General features: G+C 45.7%; 1 long non-coding RNA gene across 1 annotated transcript; it reads left to right on the top strand.

The window, feature by feature from the left end:
• The first annotated feature begins 9,020 nt into the window (after positions 1-9,020).
• Positions 9,021-19,045, top strand: LOC140420561 (uncharacterized). The gene is made up of 2 exons (XR_011946445.1): positions 9,021-9,084; positions 14,312-19,045. It is a non-coding gene; the product is annotated as an uncharacterized lncRNA (long non-coding RNA).
• The last annotated feature ends 453 nt before the right edge of the window (positions 19,046-19,498 follow it).

The following is a 19,498-nucleotide window of genomic DNA, read 5'->3' as shown; positions in this document are numbered from 1 at the left end:
ATCCCAGACCGGCCTCTGAATCACAAGTTGCAGTGACTCCGCAGTCATGTGACATTATTGATGATGCAGCCAGAGTGATACCCCATCCCCCACCCCTCATCTCGGCCCCGACACAGACTCCCTCAATGTGACAGATTGGGGGGTTTCTGAACCGCAGTGGAGTATGGGTAATGTCATCGCCATTATTCACCATCACCAATCTCACACAACCGTTCGAAATACAGAGATAGACTCGGAGGAGGCAGTACATCCGACTCATCAACCCTGCCCCACAACACCTCCACATCTGGACTGTAGGAAAAGTACATGTGAGTAGTCACTGGATTTAATCGTGATGTCCCCCTTAGCAAAACAGTTTGTTAACTTCAGGTGTAAAGATTTAAGCACCTGGGTGACATATCTGTGAGGGCAACAGGTGAGAATGAAACTGAACCCGATAGTCAGCACCTTCAGGGGAGGAGAATTGGGTGAAAAACAGGAGGAGGATAGTGGGATGAATTAATGTTACAGTCAATAGGGAGGAGGGAGTCTCAGGGAGACAGAGATTTATAGTTTGAGATGAAGAATTTTCTGTGATAAATAAAATTGTCAGCTCTGAATTTCCATCCTGCAATCACAGTGATGAGTTGATGATGTCAATCCAATCACGCCCATTAAAGTCTCTCTCGGGTCAGTCTTCAGCCTTCTCTTTCCCAGAGGAAATATCACCAACCTATTCCAGCTATCATGTAATTTCAGTCCTGCTATCATCCTTGTGAAGCTTTCTTGCACCTCCTTAAGGCCCTCTGTCAGTTTAGAAGGAGGGGCATATTTTAAAGGGGCGGCACGGTTAATGTCTCACTCTAAAGATGGTCCCTCTGACAGGACGACACTCCCTCAGTACTGACACCGGGAGAGTTGACTGTGGGGGCTCGAGTCTCTGGAGAGGAGATTCAACTCCCCCCACCTCCTGACTCAGAGGCGAGAGTGCGACCCACTGTACAGAATCAGCTGGTGTACTTATTTCACTGAATCACAGAATCTTCACAGTGCAGGAAGAGGCCATTCGGCCCATCGAGTCTGCTCTGGCTCTCTGGCAGAGAATTCTACCCAGTCCCACTCCCCTGTCTTATCCCCGTAACCTTCCACATTCTTTCTTTTCAGATATCAATCCAATTCTCTTTTGAAATACCTCAATCGAATCTGCCTCCACCACCCTCTCAGGAAGTTCATTCTAGTCTCCAACCACCCTGTGGGTGAATAAAAATTCCCTCTCCGCACTTTTAATCTTTTGCCAATTATTTTGGATCTGTGCCCTCTTGTTCCGGATTCTCTCTTCAGTGGGAATAGATTCTCACTATTTACCCTGTCCAAACCCCTCAGGATGTTGAACACCTCTAACAAGTCTCAGCCTTCATTTCTCGAAGGAAAACAGACCCAATCTCTCCAATCTATCCTCATAGCTACATCTTTATCCCTGGAATCATTCTGGTGAATCTCCTCTGTACTCGCACATCTTCACATCCTCCCTCATTCACAGTGACCAGAATTGGATACAGTGCTCCAGATGTGCCCTAACTTATACAAATTCAACATGACCTTGTGCCCCAATCACTGCCCCAATTCATTTTTTAAAATTTGTTTATGGGACGTGGGCTTCTCAGGCTGGACCAGCATTTATTGCCCATCCCCAATTGCCCTTGAGGGGGCAGTTAAGAGTGAACCACATTGCTGTGGGTCTGAAGTCACATGTAGTCCAGACCAGGTAAGGCAGCAGATTTCCTTCCCTGAAGGAGATCAGTGAACCAGATGGGTTTTTACGTCAATCGGCAATGGTTTCATGGTCATCATGAGACTTTTAATTCCAGATATTTTATTGAGTTTAAATCCAGCACCCGCCGTAGTGGGATTCGAACCCGGGTCCCCAGATCATCACCCTGGGTCTCTGGATCACTCGTCCAGTGACAATACCACTGCGTCACCGCCTCTCCCATTAATAAAGTCTAAGACACTGTTCCTGTCACTCAGCCAATTCCTTATCCAAGTGCTGACTTTCCTTGTTATTCCATGAATTAGATTTTTTCTCACAAGTCGGTTGTGTGATACTATGTCAAATGTCTTTTGAAAATCGTATGCACTACATCAACAGTGCTGCCCTTATCAACCTTCTCTGTTACCTCCTCAAAACACCGCAGCAAGTTAATTAATCATAATTTTCTCCCAATGAATCCAGTCTGGTTTTCCTTAATTATTCTGCACTTGTCTAAGTGACTATTGATTCAGCCCCAAACTATAGTTTCCAGAAGTTTCCCTACCACTGAAGTCAGACCGATTGGTCTGTAGTTGCCGTCTTAATCCTCACATCCATTTTTGAACAAGGTGTAACATTCATAATTCTCTAGTCCTCTGACACCAGCCCTGTGTCTAAGGAAGACTGGAAAATTATCACTCGTGTTTGTGCAATTTCCACTCATTTCCCTCAGTATCTCTGGATGCATCCGGAGCTGGAGCCTCATCTACTGTCAGTAAAGATGGTGTTTCTACCACAGAATCACAGAATAATACAGAGCAGAAGAGGCCCTTCAGCCCATCGTGTCGGCACCAACACATGGAAAACACCTGACCTGCTGACGTAATCCCATTTGCCAGCACTTCCTGTTTTTACTTTAGATCTATCTGTAGTAGTGGTAAAACCACCATTTGCCATCCAGGATAAAATACATGTCCTTCACCAGCTTTTGTGGATCATTTCAGTGAAATGTGCTCTCCCAGGCTCAAAGAGCATCAGCCCACTGGAAGCAAAGTCGTGAGACCGGCCAGTCCAGCAGAAAGAAACCCTCCAGCCCTCCCACTTCACTAAGTGTCAGAATGAACATGGTTCAATCTTGGATGTGATTCACAGCAGCAATAACAGCAGAATCCAATCCCTGTAATCACTTGTGAACTTGTTGGTGTGTCAGCAGGTTTGATAACTGAGTAAATCCCTTCCCACACTGAAAGCAGCCAAATGACTTCTCTCCAGGGTGATGTCGCTGGTGTCTCTTCAGCTTGGATACCTGAATGAATCCCATCCCACACTGAGAGCAGGTGAATGGCTTCTCCCTAGTGTGATTTCGCTGGTGTGACTTCAGGCTGGATAACTCAGTGAATCCCTTGCCACACTGGGAGCAGGTGAACGATCTCTGCCCAGTGTGAACTCGCTGGTGTCTTCGCAGGCTGGATAACTGAGTGAATCCCTTGCCACACTGAGAGCAGATGAATGGTCTCTCCCCAGTGTGAACTCGCTGGTGTTTCTGCAAGTGGGATAATTGAGTGAATCCCTTCCCACACGGAGAGCAGGTGAAATGAAATGAAATGAAAATCACTTATTGTCACAAGTAGACTTTCAAATGAAGTTACTATGAAAAGCCCCTAGTCGCCACATTCCGGCGCCTGTTCGGGGAGGCTGTTACGGGAATTGAACCGTGCTGCTGGCCTGCGTTGGTCTGCTTTCAATGCCAGCGATTTAGCCCTGTGCTAAACAGCCCCTGAACAGCCTCTCCCCTGTGTGAACTCGCTGGTGTCTTCGCAGGGTGGATAACTGAACAAATCCCATCCCACACTTGAGAGCAAGTGAACAGCCTCTCCCCTGCGTGAACTTGTTGGTGTCTTTGCAGGCTGGATAATTGAGTGAATCCCTTCCCACACTGAGAGCAGGTGAACGGCCTCTCCCCAGTGTGACTGCGTCGATGAATTTCCAGCTTAGATGGGGCTGTATATCCCTTCCCACAGTCCCCACATTTCCACGGTTTCTCCATGTTTGAGGTCTCTTTGTGTTTTTCCAGCTCTGACGATCTGGAGCTTCGTCCACACACAGAACACGTGTAACGTCTCTCCCGCTGTGAATGGTGTGATGTTTTTTCAGGCTGTGTAACTGGTTTAAGCTCTTTCCACAGTCAGTGCTCTGGAACACTCTCACTCGGGTGTGTGTGTCTCAGTGCTTTTCCAGTCACACTGACGTTTAAAATCTTTTAAAATAGACAGATCGGGCAAACATTTCTCCTTCGAGATTCAAAGGCCGATGAAATTCATGCCCCGATGAATCAAGTGACTCAGTCAGATTGAGACGTGATGTTTGTGATTTCTGTCTGTAATTCCTCCTCTCCTAATATCCTGTAGAAACAATTTATAAAAGAAATCACTGTCAGTACAGGATAGAAATTCAAAATAGACAATTCCAGTTACTATGGAACATTCTTTCCTCTTTCATTCCGAAAAGCTGTAAATCTCCGTCCCACACACTCTCCCTCCATTCTCACTCTGCTGTATCTAATATTCACCCTCCCAATTCTCCTGAAGGTGCTGATTCAGGCTGATTGACAGATCCATGCTCACTGCTCGCTGTCCTGGACACAGAGACCATAACAAATCGGAGCTGCAGTCGGCCATTCAGCCCATCGAGCCTGCTCAACCATTCAATGAGCTCATTGGCCAATCCACCTTAGCACCATTTTCCCAAACTATACCCCATATCCCTTGATATCTTCAATATCTGGAAACATATCAATCTCGGTCCTGAAAATACTTGATGACTGAGGCATGGTAGCACAGTAGGTAGCATTGTTGCTTTACAGCGCCAGGGACCCGGGTTCGAATCGTGGCTTGGTTCACTGTCCTTGCGGAGTCTGCACCTTCTCCCCGTGTCTGCGTGGGTTTCCTCCAGGTGCTCCGGTTTCCTCCCACAAGTCCCAAAAGACGTACTTGTGAGTTGAATTGGATATTCTGAATTCTCCCGAGTGTACCCGAACAGGCGTCAGAGAGGGCCTGGAGACACTTTTTCAACATGGCGGCCTGACCCTCAGGCGATCTCTCGACTCCGCGCTCTCCGGGACTCTTTCTGAGGTGGTGAAAATAATGACTGCCAACATTTTCCGTGTCACTGACCAGAGATTGAGTGTGCTGACTCAATATCTGTGAGCTCATGAGGCCGAGCTGCAAAATGCCACGAAGAGTAGTCAACTGGTAGAGTTTACAAGGGGGAGCCAGTGAATGTGGTATATTTGGACTTTAAGAAAGCGTTCGACAAAGTCTCGCGTAAGAGATTATCTTGCAAGATTAAAGCACATTGATGGAAGTGTATTGAGAATGATAGAAAACTGGTTGACAGAAAGGAAACAAAGAGTATGCATTAACAGGATCTTTTCAAATTGGCAGGCATTAACTAGTGGAGTGCCACAGGGATCGGTGCTGGAACCCCAGCTACTCACAATATACACTAATGATGTGGTTGAGGGAATAAAATGTAACATCTTAAAGTTTGCCGATGATACCAAGATGGGTGGGAGGGTGAACTGTGACGAGGATGCAGAGATCCTTCAGCATGATCTGGACAGGTTGGGTAAATCAATGGCACTATAATTTGGATATATGTGAGGTTATTCAATTTGGAAGCAAAAACAAGAAGGCAGATTACTACCTGAATGGCTGTAAATTGGGAGAGGGAAGTGTGCAGTGGGACCTGGGTGTCATTGTGCACCAGCCGCTGAAGGTAAGCATGCAGGTGCAGCAGGCGGTAAAGAAGGATAATGGTAAGTTGGCTTCATTGCGAGAGGTTTCGAGTACAGGAGCAGGGATGTATTGTTGCAATGATTCAGGGCCTTGGTGAGGCCACACCTGGAATAAAAAAACAGATAAAAATCAGCTTCTTCCCCGCTGTCACCAGACTCCTGAATAACTCTCTTATGGATGAAACTGATCTCTTCACACGCCTTCTCCACTGAGTAGTACTGCGCTCCGAATGCTTCACCCGATGCCTGTGTCTATGTATTTACATTGTGTATTTATCTATGTCCTATGTTTTGTTTTTCATGGATGGAACGATTTGTATGGACTGTACACAGAACAATACTTGTCACTGTACCTCGGTGCACGTAACAATAAAACAAATCAATCAAATCATCAATCAATCCTCTCGGGATAGGTTCTGGGGAGGTAGTAACCTGTAGGTTGGAGGGTTTGAGTGAGAGTTTGAGTGTTGTGGATCATTGATGTTTGAGCCCTCATTGGGTCTGAGGGTGAGGCTGGGGGGGGAGATAGGCACCCTGCTCCAAGTGGGATTATATAGTGACTTCCTGAATGCCCTCCTTGTTGAAGCAGGGTCTCCCGTGGGGAGGCAGTGTTTTGACGCCAATGAGGCTACGCAGCTTTGCCCTGAGTATCCTTTTTGTGACGGTGCATGGTGCAATGTTCTTTCATTGGGCTGATGTTGAATCTTGATATTGTCGTGTGAATAAAGAACATTAGACTTTGTTTCATAAACACAGTTATTTATTACTAACACTACACTAACGAATTACTAAAATGTGTAAGATTAATACAATTGGAAATAATGGTCGAACACTAACTTACACTAAGATACTACAGAGCTACTCGAATATGCGACTGCTGCAAACTCCTTACCAACACCTTCTCCTGGAACACATGGTGTGTCGGGGTCATGTGTCTGCATACTCATACCACCTGATGGTCGGATGCTGGAACTACAACAGTTAGACATATATTACTATTTACGTACAGATGATAATATTGATGACAATCTACTTATCACATATGGTGCAGGTTCTTGTCTGGCATCCTTTGGCCAATCCTGGTGTTCCTCTCTTTTGGAGTTACTTTTCCTTGAGGAGATAGCGTGCTGATGTAGGCCCCGATTTGGTACATTGTATCTCGGGGGTTTCCTTTGCTGTGAGCAGGGATGGAGGATCGCACCCCTCCCGAGATGCCGAGTTGTTGGGTGCCTTGACGAATTTTCCTCTCCTTGTGGGTGGAATCTCCTTGGTGGAGGACGGTGTGAATCTTCTTGTGTGCGCTGCCCTCGGATGTGGTGAGAGAGGAGTGAGGTTGGGTGTCATGCACAGTGTGACTATCCTTGCTTGCCTGACTCCTGTGTACAAGGATGTACAGGGCCGGGCCAGGTCTTGTACTGTGGTCACTTTCCTGTTGCCACATTTTGCTTGGGAGGTTCCTTCTTGGCCGGGGCGTCCTGAGAGGCTGAGTGAGGTTTCGAATGAGGCTTGTGGTGAGGGGTGTACATCAGGGGACCGTGTGCTCAGGGCTGTATCTTGGTCCCTGTTATCCTGAGATCCTCTGCTTTTGGTAGTACTTTTAAAAAATCCTGTTATTGTTAGTCTCTTGGAAGCTGCATCATTAGAATTTGAACCAATTGTATGAATATTTGCTGGTTTCTGTGTAATTGTGTTGAATGATGATTGTTCTGTGCTGTATCTTTTAGGACGAGTGTCCTTCTTGATATTTTTCTGAAATTTATGTCTCTGCTATTTTGGGGTTAAAGAAACGTTGACTGGTTCCTGCAAAGGTATAGATAGGTCTTGTACCTGAGAAGGGGACATAAGGATGTGTTATTAATGCCTCTGGTGTGACTGGAGATGGGGGAGATGTGTTCTGACACCTGCCTGAACCTGGCACCGTGATCTTATCCTGGATTTTGGTGGTCGATGCGAGCTTCGTCTTCTCCCTTGTTCTCCAGGATATCCATTGGTACACACGGATGCACCAAGCTTAATGATTATACTGATCCATCTGTATTGTCATCCTCCTGTCCTCTCCTGTATTTCTGTATTGCTGAGAGATTTCTGCTGTGCTGCACCAATCCTGAGCTTTTGTTGGATATTTGTTAAAATGGAAAAAAATCAATAAAAATATAAATTAAAAAACCTGCAAATGGCTGAAACATTGGAACGTATTCCTCCCAGACTGACTCACTCTCCGTGTCTTCCCCCATCATGGAAGTCTCACTGCTGGAAAGACGGATCTCCCGCAACAGTAAACCTCCCGCTGAAGGAACATTCCATTAGACTTTGGATTTTGGATATTTGGAAAACCTGTATTTTATTGTGGTCATTCCTGGAACCCTCTTCCTTTTTCCTTAAAGGACCTGGAACAATGTGTGGCAAAGAGACCGATCTCCCTGCTAAATGTTGGCTAAGATCTTTGCCTTGAGAATAGAGGATTGGGTCCCGTGGGTGATAGGGGAGGACCAGACGGGGTTTGTGAAGGGGAGGCATCTGGCGGCCAACATCAGGAGGCTACTCAATGTGATCATGATACCTCCAGAGGGACGAGAGGTAGAGTTGGTGGTCGCAATGGATGTAGAGAAGGTCTTTGATCGAGTGGAGTGGGACTATTTGTGGGAGGTCCTCGGGCAGTTTGGATTTGGGCAGGTTTTGTGGAATGGGTCTGGTTGTTATACCAGGCACTGGTGGCATTTATACGAACGAACCGGGTGAGTTCAGATTATTTCAGGCTGCACTGGGGGACGAGGCAGGGGTGCCCACTCTCCTGCTGCTGTTTGCCTGGCAAAAGAACCGTTGGCGATGGACTGAGAGCGTCAGGGGTTAGTGGACATTATGAAAGAGACCATTCTTTTAGCCAGACAAATAAATGTGTCAAGCTGACGGAGCAAAGGGTGTCAATGTGTTAGAGAGAGAGAGAGAGACCTGGGCCAAGCTTTCCAGAGTCTGCACCCTCTCTGGATTCGCTTCCTTTCCCTTCAGAATGAGAAAAGAAATGGAAAGGGGGAGAAAAGAAAGTGTTTTACTCACAGATGTTAGAGACAGGAGGACGTTTGGGTCTGTGTGAAGCTCATTCTCCATTCACAGAAAGGTCGCGCTGACTGGATGGAGGACAAGAGTCCTTCCGGTCTTAACTCTTCCCAATGGTCAATACCTCAGCAGGAATATCAGGGGTGAGCTTTCCCTTGCACATGCGCAGTCCTGTGCCGGGGGGGAGAGGGGAAATTACCGAGAGGCTTCCAGCTCTGGCCGGAGCTTTCAGCGGTTGCCTGGAAACCTTGTCTCGAGGAGGGGGAAGAATGAGTGGGGCGGAGCTGCTGTGTCTGCGCGCCGGGCATGCGCACTGGAACCCTGAGGCGTCACCGCGGATTCCTTTGCGTGCACCGGAAGGATGCTGACCAATGGGAAGAATTGATGGACCGGAAGGGCTCTCTTCCTCCATCCAATCAGCTCCCTCGTCTGAATGCGGAAGCTGGACAATGAGGAAACCTGGGGCTTCATCCAGACTGAAAACTTCCTCCTGTCTCCAACATCTGTGAGTAAAACACCTTCTTTTCTCCCCCTTTCCATTTCTTTTCTCATTCTGACCTTCAGTTGGTGACTTGCAGCAAATGAAGGGACAGGAAGTGAATCCAGGGAGGGTGCAGACTCTGGAAAGGCCCAGGCCTCTGTCGTGAAGACACTGACATCCTTTGCTCCCTCAGCTTGACACATTTGTTTGTTCACAATTAAAGGACTGGCTTTTCCAGGAGATGGCTGACATTTAGGAAGACAGTAAATTAATGTCGGACAGGCACATGTCTCGTGTTATATGGTACAGATTAGATATAGTTATTTATGGTTCTGTAGTACATTAAAGTACATTTATTGTTATTTCTAGCCTTGTAATATGGTACTGTCGCTATGTTATATATTACCAGTCATCTCTTCCCTCAGAGGGTTATTAGTCTCTGGATTTCTCTTCCACAGGGACTTGTGGGGTGTGAGAGTCAATGAATATATTGACGGATGAGTTGGACAGATTTTTAATAAATTGTTTTAAAATAATTTTTTTAACAATGAATGCAACAGAGTAACACAAAAAATGGTGGCAAATGGGCACACAGTGGAACAAGATATAGTGCCAACATAAATACAAGCTACACATTTGAGGGACCAGAACCTCGAGATGAAACCAAGGGCAATGTGTCCAAGTTTGCAGACGACACAAAGATAAGTGGTAAAGCAAAAAGTGCAGAGGATACTGGAAGTCTGCAGAGGGATTTGGATAGGCTAAGTGAATGGGCTAGGGTCTGGCAGATGGAATACAATGTTGACAAATGTGAGGTTATCCATTTTGGTAGGAATAACAGCAAAAGGGATTATTATTTAAATGATAAAATATTAAAACATGCTGCTGTGCAGAGAGACCTGGGTGTGCTAGTGCATGAGTCGCAAAACGTTGGTTTACAGGTGCAACAGGTGATTAAGAAGGCAAATGGAATTTTGTCCTTCATTGCTAGAGGGATGGAGTTTAAGACAAGTGAGGTTATGCTGCAATTGTATAAGGTGTTAGTGAGGCCACACCTGGGGTATTGTGTTCAGTTTTGGTCTCCTTACTTGAGAAAGGACGTACTGGCACTGGAGGGTGTGCAGAGGAGATTCACTAGGTTAATCCCAGAGCTGAAGGGGTTGGATTATGAGGAGAGATTGAGTAGACTGGGACTGTACTCATTGGAATTTAGAAGGACGAGGGGGGATCTTATAGAAACATATAAAATTATGAAGGGAATAGATAGGATAGATGCGGACAGGTTGTTTCCACTGGCGGGTGAAAGCAGAACTAGGGGGGCATAGCCTCAAAATAAGGGGAAGTAGATTTAGGACTGAGTTTAGAGGGAACTTCTTCACCCAAAGGGTTGTGAATCTATGGAATTCCTTGCCCAGTGAAGCAGTAGAGGGTCCTTCATTAAATGTTTTTAAGATAAAGATAGATCGTTTTTTGAAGAATAAAGGGATTAAGGGTTATGGTGTTCGGGCCGGAAAGTGGAGCTGAGTCCACAGAAGATCAGCCATGATCTCATTGAATGGTGGAGCAGGCTCGAGGGCCAGATGGCCTACTCCTGCTTCTAGTTCTTATGTTCTTAAATGCCAGTTTAATTGAACAACCAGTTAACAGGTTAAAATAGTGAGTGGGGAAAGAGAGTAAGATTATATAAAAACGGAGGATAACAATTCAGTTTGTAAACGCAAAAATATTACAAACAGACTAACAGCATAATCAAATTAAAATGAATAACACAACATAGATGACATAGACCTCCTGTAGTGCAGAAGGCCATTCACCCCTTCACATCTGCACTGAGCCTCAGAAAGAGCATTTCACTGAAGCCCACGCCCCACCCTATCCTCATAACCTGGTGCATTGATCATGGTCAACCCACGTAACCTACACATCTTGATCACTGTGGGGCAATTTAGTGTAACCAATCCATTTTTCTGGACATCTTTGGACAATGGGAGGAAACCGGCGCACCCGGAGGAAACATGAGGAGAATGTGCAAACTCCACACACACACCCACCCAAGGCTGAAATTGAACCTGGGTCCCTGGTGCTGTGAGGTAGCAGTACCAACCACTGTACCCTACTCCTGGCCTAAGTTAAATTGAATTCACTCATGGAAAGCCCAGGAGGAGCAAGTCAGTCAAATTGGAGCCTATGATTTGAGATAGGAGTCCCATACTTTACCCAATGCATCAGACTCAGAATGAACTACAGACAATACAAATTGCATGGAGATGCATTCCATAATCAACCTATGCTGGTTTTGGATCGAGAGAGAACTGACTGGTCTGCTTCTGTATTGAGCCAGATGAATGTTGGCTCCATCCTAACCCAATCCCTTATGAACCTAAGACGAGAGGCCAATTGATGAAGCCTGATTTTTGGGCGACCATACCCTCCCTTAGCTCCTGGTGATTGGAACTCAACAAACTTGTGGCAAGGTTTCTTTTTGTTCCTATCATTAACTGAGTAGGTCCTGCCTAATTTTAGTAATTTCCTTCATGACTCTGGTCGACAACAGTAAAGGCAGTATCTGCAGAGAGTACAACAGTCTGGGCAACAAATTCACTTTAATGAAGGCGATCCTGCCTCACCATGAAATCGGAAGAGCCGACCATTGGGCAAGGTCCCACCTAATAGCCACCATCAGCTGTGGAAAGCTATGGGGCTGGTTTAACACAGGGCTAAATAGCTGGCTTTTAAAGCAGACCAAGGAGGCCAGCAGCACTGTTCAATTCCCGTAACAGCCTCCCCGAACAGGCGTCAGAATGTGGCGGCTAGGGGCTTATCACAGTAACTTCATTTCATCGAATCATACAATTTATAGTGCTGAAGGAGGCCATTCGGCCTATCGAATCTGCACCGGCCCTTGGAAAAAGCACCCTACCCAAGCCCACACCTCCACCCTATCCCTGCAACTCAGTAATCCAACTTAATCTTTTTTGGACACTAAGGGCAATTTAGCATGGCCAATCTACCTAAACCGCACATCTTTGAACTGTGAGGGGAAACTGGAGCACCTGGAGGAAACCCACACACACACTGAATCCGGGAATCAAACCTGGGACCCTGGAGCTGTTAAGCAACTGTGCTAACCACTATGCTACCATGCTGCCCATGGTAGCATAGTGGGCAGCCTACTTGTTACAATAAGCGATTTTCATTTCAGTTGTCCCCATATAGCTGTCTAAAAGAGGGGCCATTGACATTCCCAGGTTTTAAATGGCATGGTGTGGGGGGCGGGGTGTGGGACATCTGAAGGGGAAGTTAGCAAGAGGAGGGGGCTTAGCCCTCAACCCCTCCCCACTGGCATGGCCTCAGACTCAGTAAAACTGATCTCGTAACCAGAGAAGCCGCTAAATCTATCCACGACTCCAATAATGGCTGGGACTGAAACACTGGGGTTCAACACAAACTGCAGCCCGTCATCTGCACACAGCATGATCGTGTGCTGCCTCACCCCCCCCCCCCCCCCCCCCCCCAAGTCCCAATATCAGAGGATCCAATCTAATAGCCTCTGGCAATGGCTCAGTGGCCAACGCAAACAGCAAGGGAGACAGAGGGCAGCCCAGTCTAGTGCCTCTCTGAAGCTCAGAATTTGATGCCCTTAAACCATTGGTGAGCACCGCCACTTCACGTGGTCCCCCACAGACAGATTTCTGATTGATGAGGGAGCCGAGGGTCATGGGGAACCAGCAGGAAAATGGAGAGAAAGCTGAGATGAGGAGGGATTTCTTCACTCAAGGATGTAACACAAGTGCCAGGCAATGACCATCTCCTACAAGAGAGGATCTAACCACCGCCCCTTGACATGCAGTGGCATTACCCTCGCTGAATCCCCCACAAACAACATCCTGGGGGTTACCATTGATCAGAATCTGAAGTGGACTGGCCACATTAATATTGTGGCTACCAGGGCAGGTCAAAGGCTGGGAATCCTACGGTAAGTAACTCAGTTCCTGAACCCCCAATGCCTGTCCACCATCTACAGGGCACAAGTCAGGAGTGCAATGGAATACTCTCCACTTGCCTGGATGAGTGCAGCTCCAACAACACTCAAGAAGCTCGACACCATCCAGGACAAAGCAGCCATTTTGATTGCTCCCCCTTCCACAAACATTCACTCCCTCCACCGCCAACGAACAGTGGCAGTCGTGTGTACCATCTATGCACTGCAGTAACTCACCAAGGTTCCATAGACAGCACCTTCCAAACCCACGACCACTACCACCTAGAAGTACAAGAGCAGCAGATACCTGGAACCTCACCCCCTGGAGGGTCACCTCCAAGTCACTCACCAGACCGACTTGGAAATATATCGCCCTTCCTTCATTGTTGCTGGGGCAACATCCTGGAACTCCTCCCTACCAGCATAGTGGGTGTACCTACACCTCAGAGACTGCAGAAGTTCAAGAAGGCAGCTCACCACCACCTTCTGAAGGACAACTAGGGATGGACAATAAATGCTGGCCTAACCTGCGACCCCCAAATCCCCTGTCAGTGAATTAATTGTTTTTAAAAAAATTTGGACCACCAAATTCTTTTTTTTTTCCAATTAAGGGGCAATTTAGCATGGCCAATCCACCTACCCTGCACATTTTCTTGGGTTGTGGAGGTGAGACCCACGCAGACACGGGGAGAATGTGCAGACTCCACCTGGACAGTGACCCGGGGCCAGGATCGAACCTGGGTCCTCGGTGCTGAGAGGCAGCAGTACTAACCACTGTGCCCCCCCAGCAATGAATTTAAAGACAATGTGGTGAAGCTTTGGAATTCTCTACCCCAGAGGACTCTGGAGCCTCCGTCATCAATGAATTTTCAAGACAGAGATTGTCAGTTTTCGAGATATTGACAATGTCAAGGGGGGGGGTAGTGTTGGAAAATGGTGCTGAGGTAGATCGGCCAATGATCTCATTGAATGGTTGAGCAGGCTTGTTGGGCCGAATGGCTGACTGCAGCTCCTAATTGTTATGATCTCTGTGTCCAGGACAGGAAGCAGTGAGCATGGATCTGTCAATCAGCCTGAATCAGCACCTTCAGGAGAATTGGGAGGGTGAATATTAGATACAGCAGTGAGAATGGAGGGAGAGGGTATGGGACGGAGATTTACAGCTTTGGGGAATGAGAGAGGAAAGAATGTTCTCCAGGAACTAGAATTGTCTGTTCTGAATTTCTATCCTGTACTGACTGTGATGTCTGTTCTAAACTCCTTTTACAGGATAGGATTTACAGACAGAAATCTCAAACATCACGTCTAGATCTGACAAATTCACTCGGTTCATTGGCCATTTAATCTGGAAGGAGAAATGTTTGCCCGACCTGTTGGCTTCAAAAGATTTTAAACATCAGTGTGACTGGAAAAGCCCCGAGACACACACACACCCGAGTGAGAGTGTTCCAGAGCACTGACTGTGGAAAGAGCTTTAACTAGTTGCACAGCCTGAAAAAAAATCTCACCATTCACAGCGGGGAGAGACCGTACACGTGTTCTGTGTGTGGACGAGGCTTCAACTGATTGTCTGACCTGGAGAGACACGAGGACACCCAAAACATGGAGAAACCGTGGAAATGTGGGGACTGTGGACAGGGATTCAGAGCCCCATCAGAACTGGAAGCTCATCGACGCATTCACACTGGGGAGAGGCCATTCATCTGCTCTCAGTGTGGGAAGGGATTCACTCACTCATCCAACCTGCACTCACACCAGCGAGTTCACACTGGGGAGAAGCCATTCACCTGCTCTCAGTGTGGGAAGGGATTCACTCAGTTACACAACCTGCTGTCACACCAGCGGGTTCACACTGGGGAGAAGCCATTCACCTGCTCTCAGTGTGGGAAGGGATTCAGTGAGTCATCCAACCTGCAGAGACACCAGCGAGTTCACACTGGGGAGAGGCCATTTATCTGCTCTCAATGTGGGAAGGGATTTTGTGATTCATCGCACCTGCTGAGACACCAACAAGTTCACAATTGATTACAGGGGTTGGATTTGCTGTTACTGTTTCTGTTCTCAATCAAAGGTCTAATACAGGTAGGGAATATACAGTGAATGGTAGAGCCCTCAAGTATTGACAGTCAGAGAGATCTAGGTGTACAGGTCCACAGGTCACTGAAAGGGGCAACACAGATGGAGAAGGTAATCAAGAAGGCGTAAGGCATGCTTGCCTTCATTGGCCGGGGCATTGAGTATGAAAATTGGCAAGTCATGTTGCAGCTGTACAGAACCTTAGTTAGGACATACTTGGAGTATAGTGTTCAATTCTGGTCGCCGCACTACCAGAAAGATGTGGAGGCTTTAGAGAGGGTGCAGAAGAGATTGAGCAGGATGTTGCCTGGTATGGAGGGCATTAGCTATGAGGAGCGGTTGAATAAACTTGGTTTGTTCTCACTGGAACGACGGAGGTTGAGGGGCGACCTGATAGAGGTCTACAAAATTATAGACAGGGGCATAGACAGAGTGGATAGTCAGAGACTCTTTCCCAGGGTAGAGGGTCATTTACTAGGGGGCAAAGGTTTAAGATGTGAGGGGCAAGGTTTAGAGGAGATGTACGAGGCAAGTTTTTCACAGAGGGTAGTGGGTGCCTGGAACTCACTGCCGGAGGAGGTGGTGGAAGCAGGGACGATAGTGATGTTTGAGGGGCATCTTGACAAATACATGAATAGGATGGGAATATAGGGATACGGACCCCGAAAGTGTAAAAGATTTTAGTTCAGTTCGGCAGCATGGTCGGCACAGGCTTGGAGGGCCGAAGGGCCTGTTCCTGTGCTGTACCTTTCTTTGTTCTTTGTTCTCATTCTTCACAACTTGGAGAATACAGGCCCAGTTTCCCCAATCTCTCCTCATAGGACAGTTCAACCATCCCAGGAACAAGTCTGGTGAACCTTCGTTGCACTCCCTCTGTGAAGCAATAATATCTTTTCGAAGGTAAGGGAAGTAAAACTGCACACACTGCTTCAGCTGGGGTTTAACCAAGGTTCTATGCAATGGGTTTATTTTGGCCGGTCTCACGACTTTGCTTCCAGTGGGCTGATGCTCTTTGAGCCTGGGAGAGCACATTTCCACTGAAATGATCCACAAAAGCTGATGAAGGACATTTATTTTATCCTGGATAGTGAATAGTGTTTTTCCCCCACTACAGGTAGATCTGAAATAAATGTATTTGTCTCTGTTCCATTGAGTCTGCAAGACCAGGCCAGACGATTCGATTGGTCTCTGTCAGTATCAATGCTCCACATGAGCCTCCACCCACCTCTCTTCATCTCCCCCATCAGCATATCCTTCTATTCCTTTCTCCCTCATGTATGTATCTAGCTTCCCCTTCAATGTATTCATGCTGTTCACCTCAACCACTCACTGTGGTGGCGAGTTCCACATTCTCACCACTCGCTGGGTAAAGAGGTTTCTCATCAAATCCCTATTGGATTATTGAACCCCTTCATTATTTTAAAGACTTCCATCAGGTCACCCTTCAGTCTTCTCTTTTCTAGAGAAAAGCAGCCCCAGCCTTTCCTGAGGGTGAAATGCTCTCAGTTCTGGTATTGTTCTTGTGAATCTCTGTTGTACCTTCTCCAGTGCCTCAATTTCCTTTTACTAAATGGGGATCACAAATGTTGACAGTGCTCCCAGTGTAGTCTAACCCTGGTACTAACAAATTGAACATCACCTCCCTGTTTTTCAATTCTATCCCTCTAGAATGGAACCCTATATGTGGGCCCCCCACATTAGGAAAGATGTGAAGTTCTCAGAGAGGGTGCCACCATTAAGAGAATGACACCAGGGATGAGGAATTTGAGGGAGTTGGAGAGACTAGAGCAGCTGAAATTTCTCTTCTGAGCTCACAGAATCTGGAGAGTGGGGAATGTGGCCATTCAGCCCATTGAATCCATGCCAATTCTCTATAGAACCAACCAGTCAGCCCCATTGTCCCGAATCCCTGAGCATTCATTTCCCTCAAGTGCCATCCAATTTCCTTTTGAAATTCTTCTATCACCTCTCCATTTGCTGCCCTCATAGGAAGTAGGTTCCGGGTCATTACCACTCCACATGTACACAAGGCTCCCAGAGCAGAGAAGGAATTCACTTGGCCCATGTTTCCCATGCCAGCTCTTTGTAAAGCTACCCATTTAATCCCATTGTTCGACTACTTTGTTTCTTTTCATGAATGCATTAAATTTATTTTTTGAAGATCCAGTTCAATCAGCTTCCAGCACCGTTTGTCGACACCTCGCTGTGTTTTACAACAAATAATTGGATATAATGTGTCTGGAGTTTCACAGAGTGATCGAAATGGTGTCAAAAACACAGTTATTACAAAAATTAAGATTCAATCTTTATCAATGATTTTGGTGAGGACACCGAGTGTAATATATACTAGTTTGCTGACAATTCGAACCGGTGCATTTCAAGAGCACCTCTCATGACCTCTGGACCTTCTAAAGTCTTTTATAGACAATGAAGTACTTTTGAAACATTTACTGCTGTAATGTAGGAAACTAATAACACGTGTAATCAAATATAGTTTTTAAATTGTTATTTTCATAGTGTATTCAGTGTCACAAGGTCAAGGAAGCTCTTTTAACTTCTAAAATGTGGCTCCTTGCAGCCATTTCACATTTTGTATCTTTTCTAGATTAACTCTGTATTGATTTCATACCAAAATAGTCAGTCATTAAACCAATGATTATTCATTTGTGAACAATAATTATCAGTAGTGAATTGGTGTATTCGGATATTATATTGTAAAGAAGAGATCTTTATTTTAAAAATTAACACTATCGACCAAAATGTTTCTAGAAACTGCAGAGTTAGCAGAATTTGTTTGAATAAATAAAGTATTTTAGAAGTTTGAGAAGGTACTGGACATAATATTCTGCCAAGGGTATGTGGATGAGGTAGTGGCATTGTCACTGGGCTAGTAATCCAGAGATCCAGATTAATGCTCTGGGTTCAAATCCGGCTGCAGCAGATGGTGAAATTGAGATTTAATACAAGTCTTGAATTAAAAGTCGAATGATGACCATGGAAACATTGTCGATTGTTGTAAAAACCCATCTGTTTTACTAATGACCTGTAAGGAAGGAAATCTGCTGTCCTTGTGTGGCCTGGCCTACATGTGACTCCAGATCCACAGCAATGTTGTGCTTGACTTGTAAATGTTCTCTGAGATGGCCAAGCAAGCCACTCAGTTCAAGGGTAATTAGAAATGGGCAATAAATGGTGGCCTCACCAGCGACGTCCACGTTCCCATGAATAAATAATAAAAAGAAATAAGGCTCAATGTTCCATTAACTATCTCTTTGAACGAGTGTATCTTGTATTTAATAAATGTATTAATTAAAGATTTCTGTATTAATTAGCGACCTGTCAGTAACAGATGATTGAATAAGTATTGAGTCTTAATTGAGTTACAGTTAATTAATCAGTAGTTTGAGTGAAAGACTGAGTTTTATTTGCTGTCAAAATGTAAACACTTAATTGCTGTGTATATAAAGAAAGTGCAATGAGGATAAATGTTCTGGCAAGAGAGACCTTCAAGCTCTGATTAGCCTCAACATTTGAAACGGTATGAATAAGGGATTGTATAGAATCAGATAAAGGGATAGTATGAAACAGTTCTATTGTATTTCTGTCTAAGATAATGAGAGAAGGTGGGGATCCAATTAAATTAATCCAATGACCAAATTGACCAATTGTCATATTACAACAGGCCCAACTCTGATGTGAGGTAATGGTCACTTTGGGGATAAAAGTAGAGGTTCCGAAGGTCTTCCTTGCTGGCCAAGTACTGAAGACCCCCGAGGCTGAATTTTGCAAGAATTACTGTCAAAGAAGGAGCCAGAGAGGGTTACGCTTCTACAGACTGATCACCCACATGAAGTTGTAAAAGTCAATGTCTGAAAGTTGTTCAGTAAACATTTTTCATTTAATAAATTTATTTTGTAAATTTTCTTACCAGTGAGTTCTGTCTTTGCCTTAATTGATGAAAGCCTTATCCGAACCAAAGTAAATTTATGAAATGCTAAGTTCAGAGTGGCTGAAATTAATTAAGTTCCAGATAACAAGATCAGATAACAGAAATCTTCAATTTAAAAACTTACATTTCTATAGCGTCTTTCACACCCACAGGACATCCCAAAGTGCTTTACATTCAATGAAGTACTTTTGAAGTGTAGTCACTGTTGCAATGTAGGACTCGCATCAACCAGTTTACACACAGCAAGATCCCTCAAACAGCAATGTGATAATGAGCAGATGATCTGTTTTTAGTGATTGAGGGATAAATATTGACCAGGCCACCGGGGATAATTCCCCTGCTCTTCTTCAAAAGAGTGGCTGTGGGAACTTTTACACCCACCCGAGAGGGGCAGACAGGGCCTCAGTTTAACACCTTATTTGAAACAAGGC

The sequence above is a fragment of the Scyliorhinus torazame genome, chromosome 5, assembly GCF_047496885.1.
Source record: "Scyliorhinus torazame isolate Kashiwa2021f chromosome 5, sScyTor2.1, whole genome shotgun sequence".
Classification (NCBI taxonomy): domain Eukaryota; kingdom Metazoa; phylum Chordata; class Chondrichthyes; order Carcharhiniformes; family Scyliorhinidae; genus Scyliorhinus; species Scyliorhinus torazame.
The sequence above is the reverse complement of the archived record's forward strand: the minus strand, read 5'-3'. Positions and strand labels throughout refer to the sequence as shown.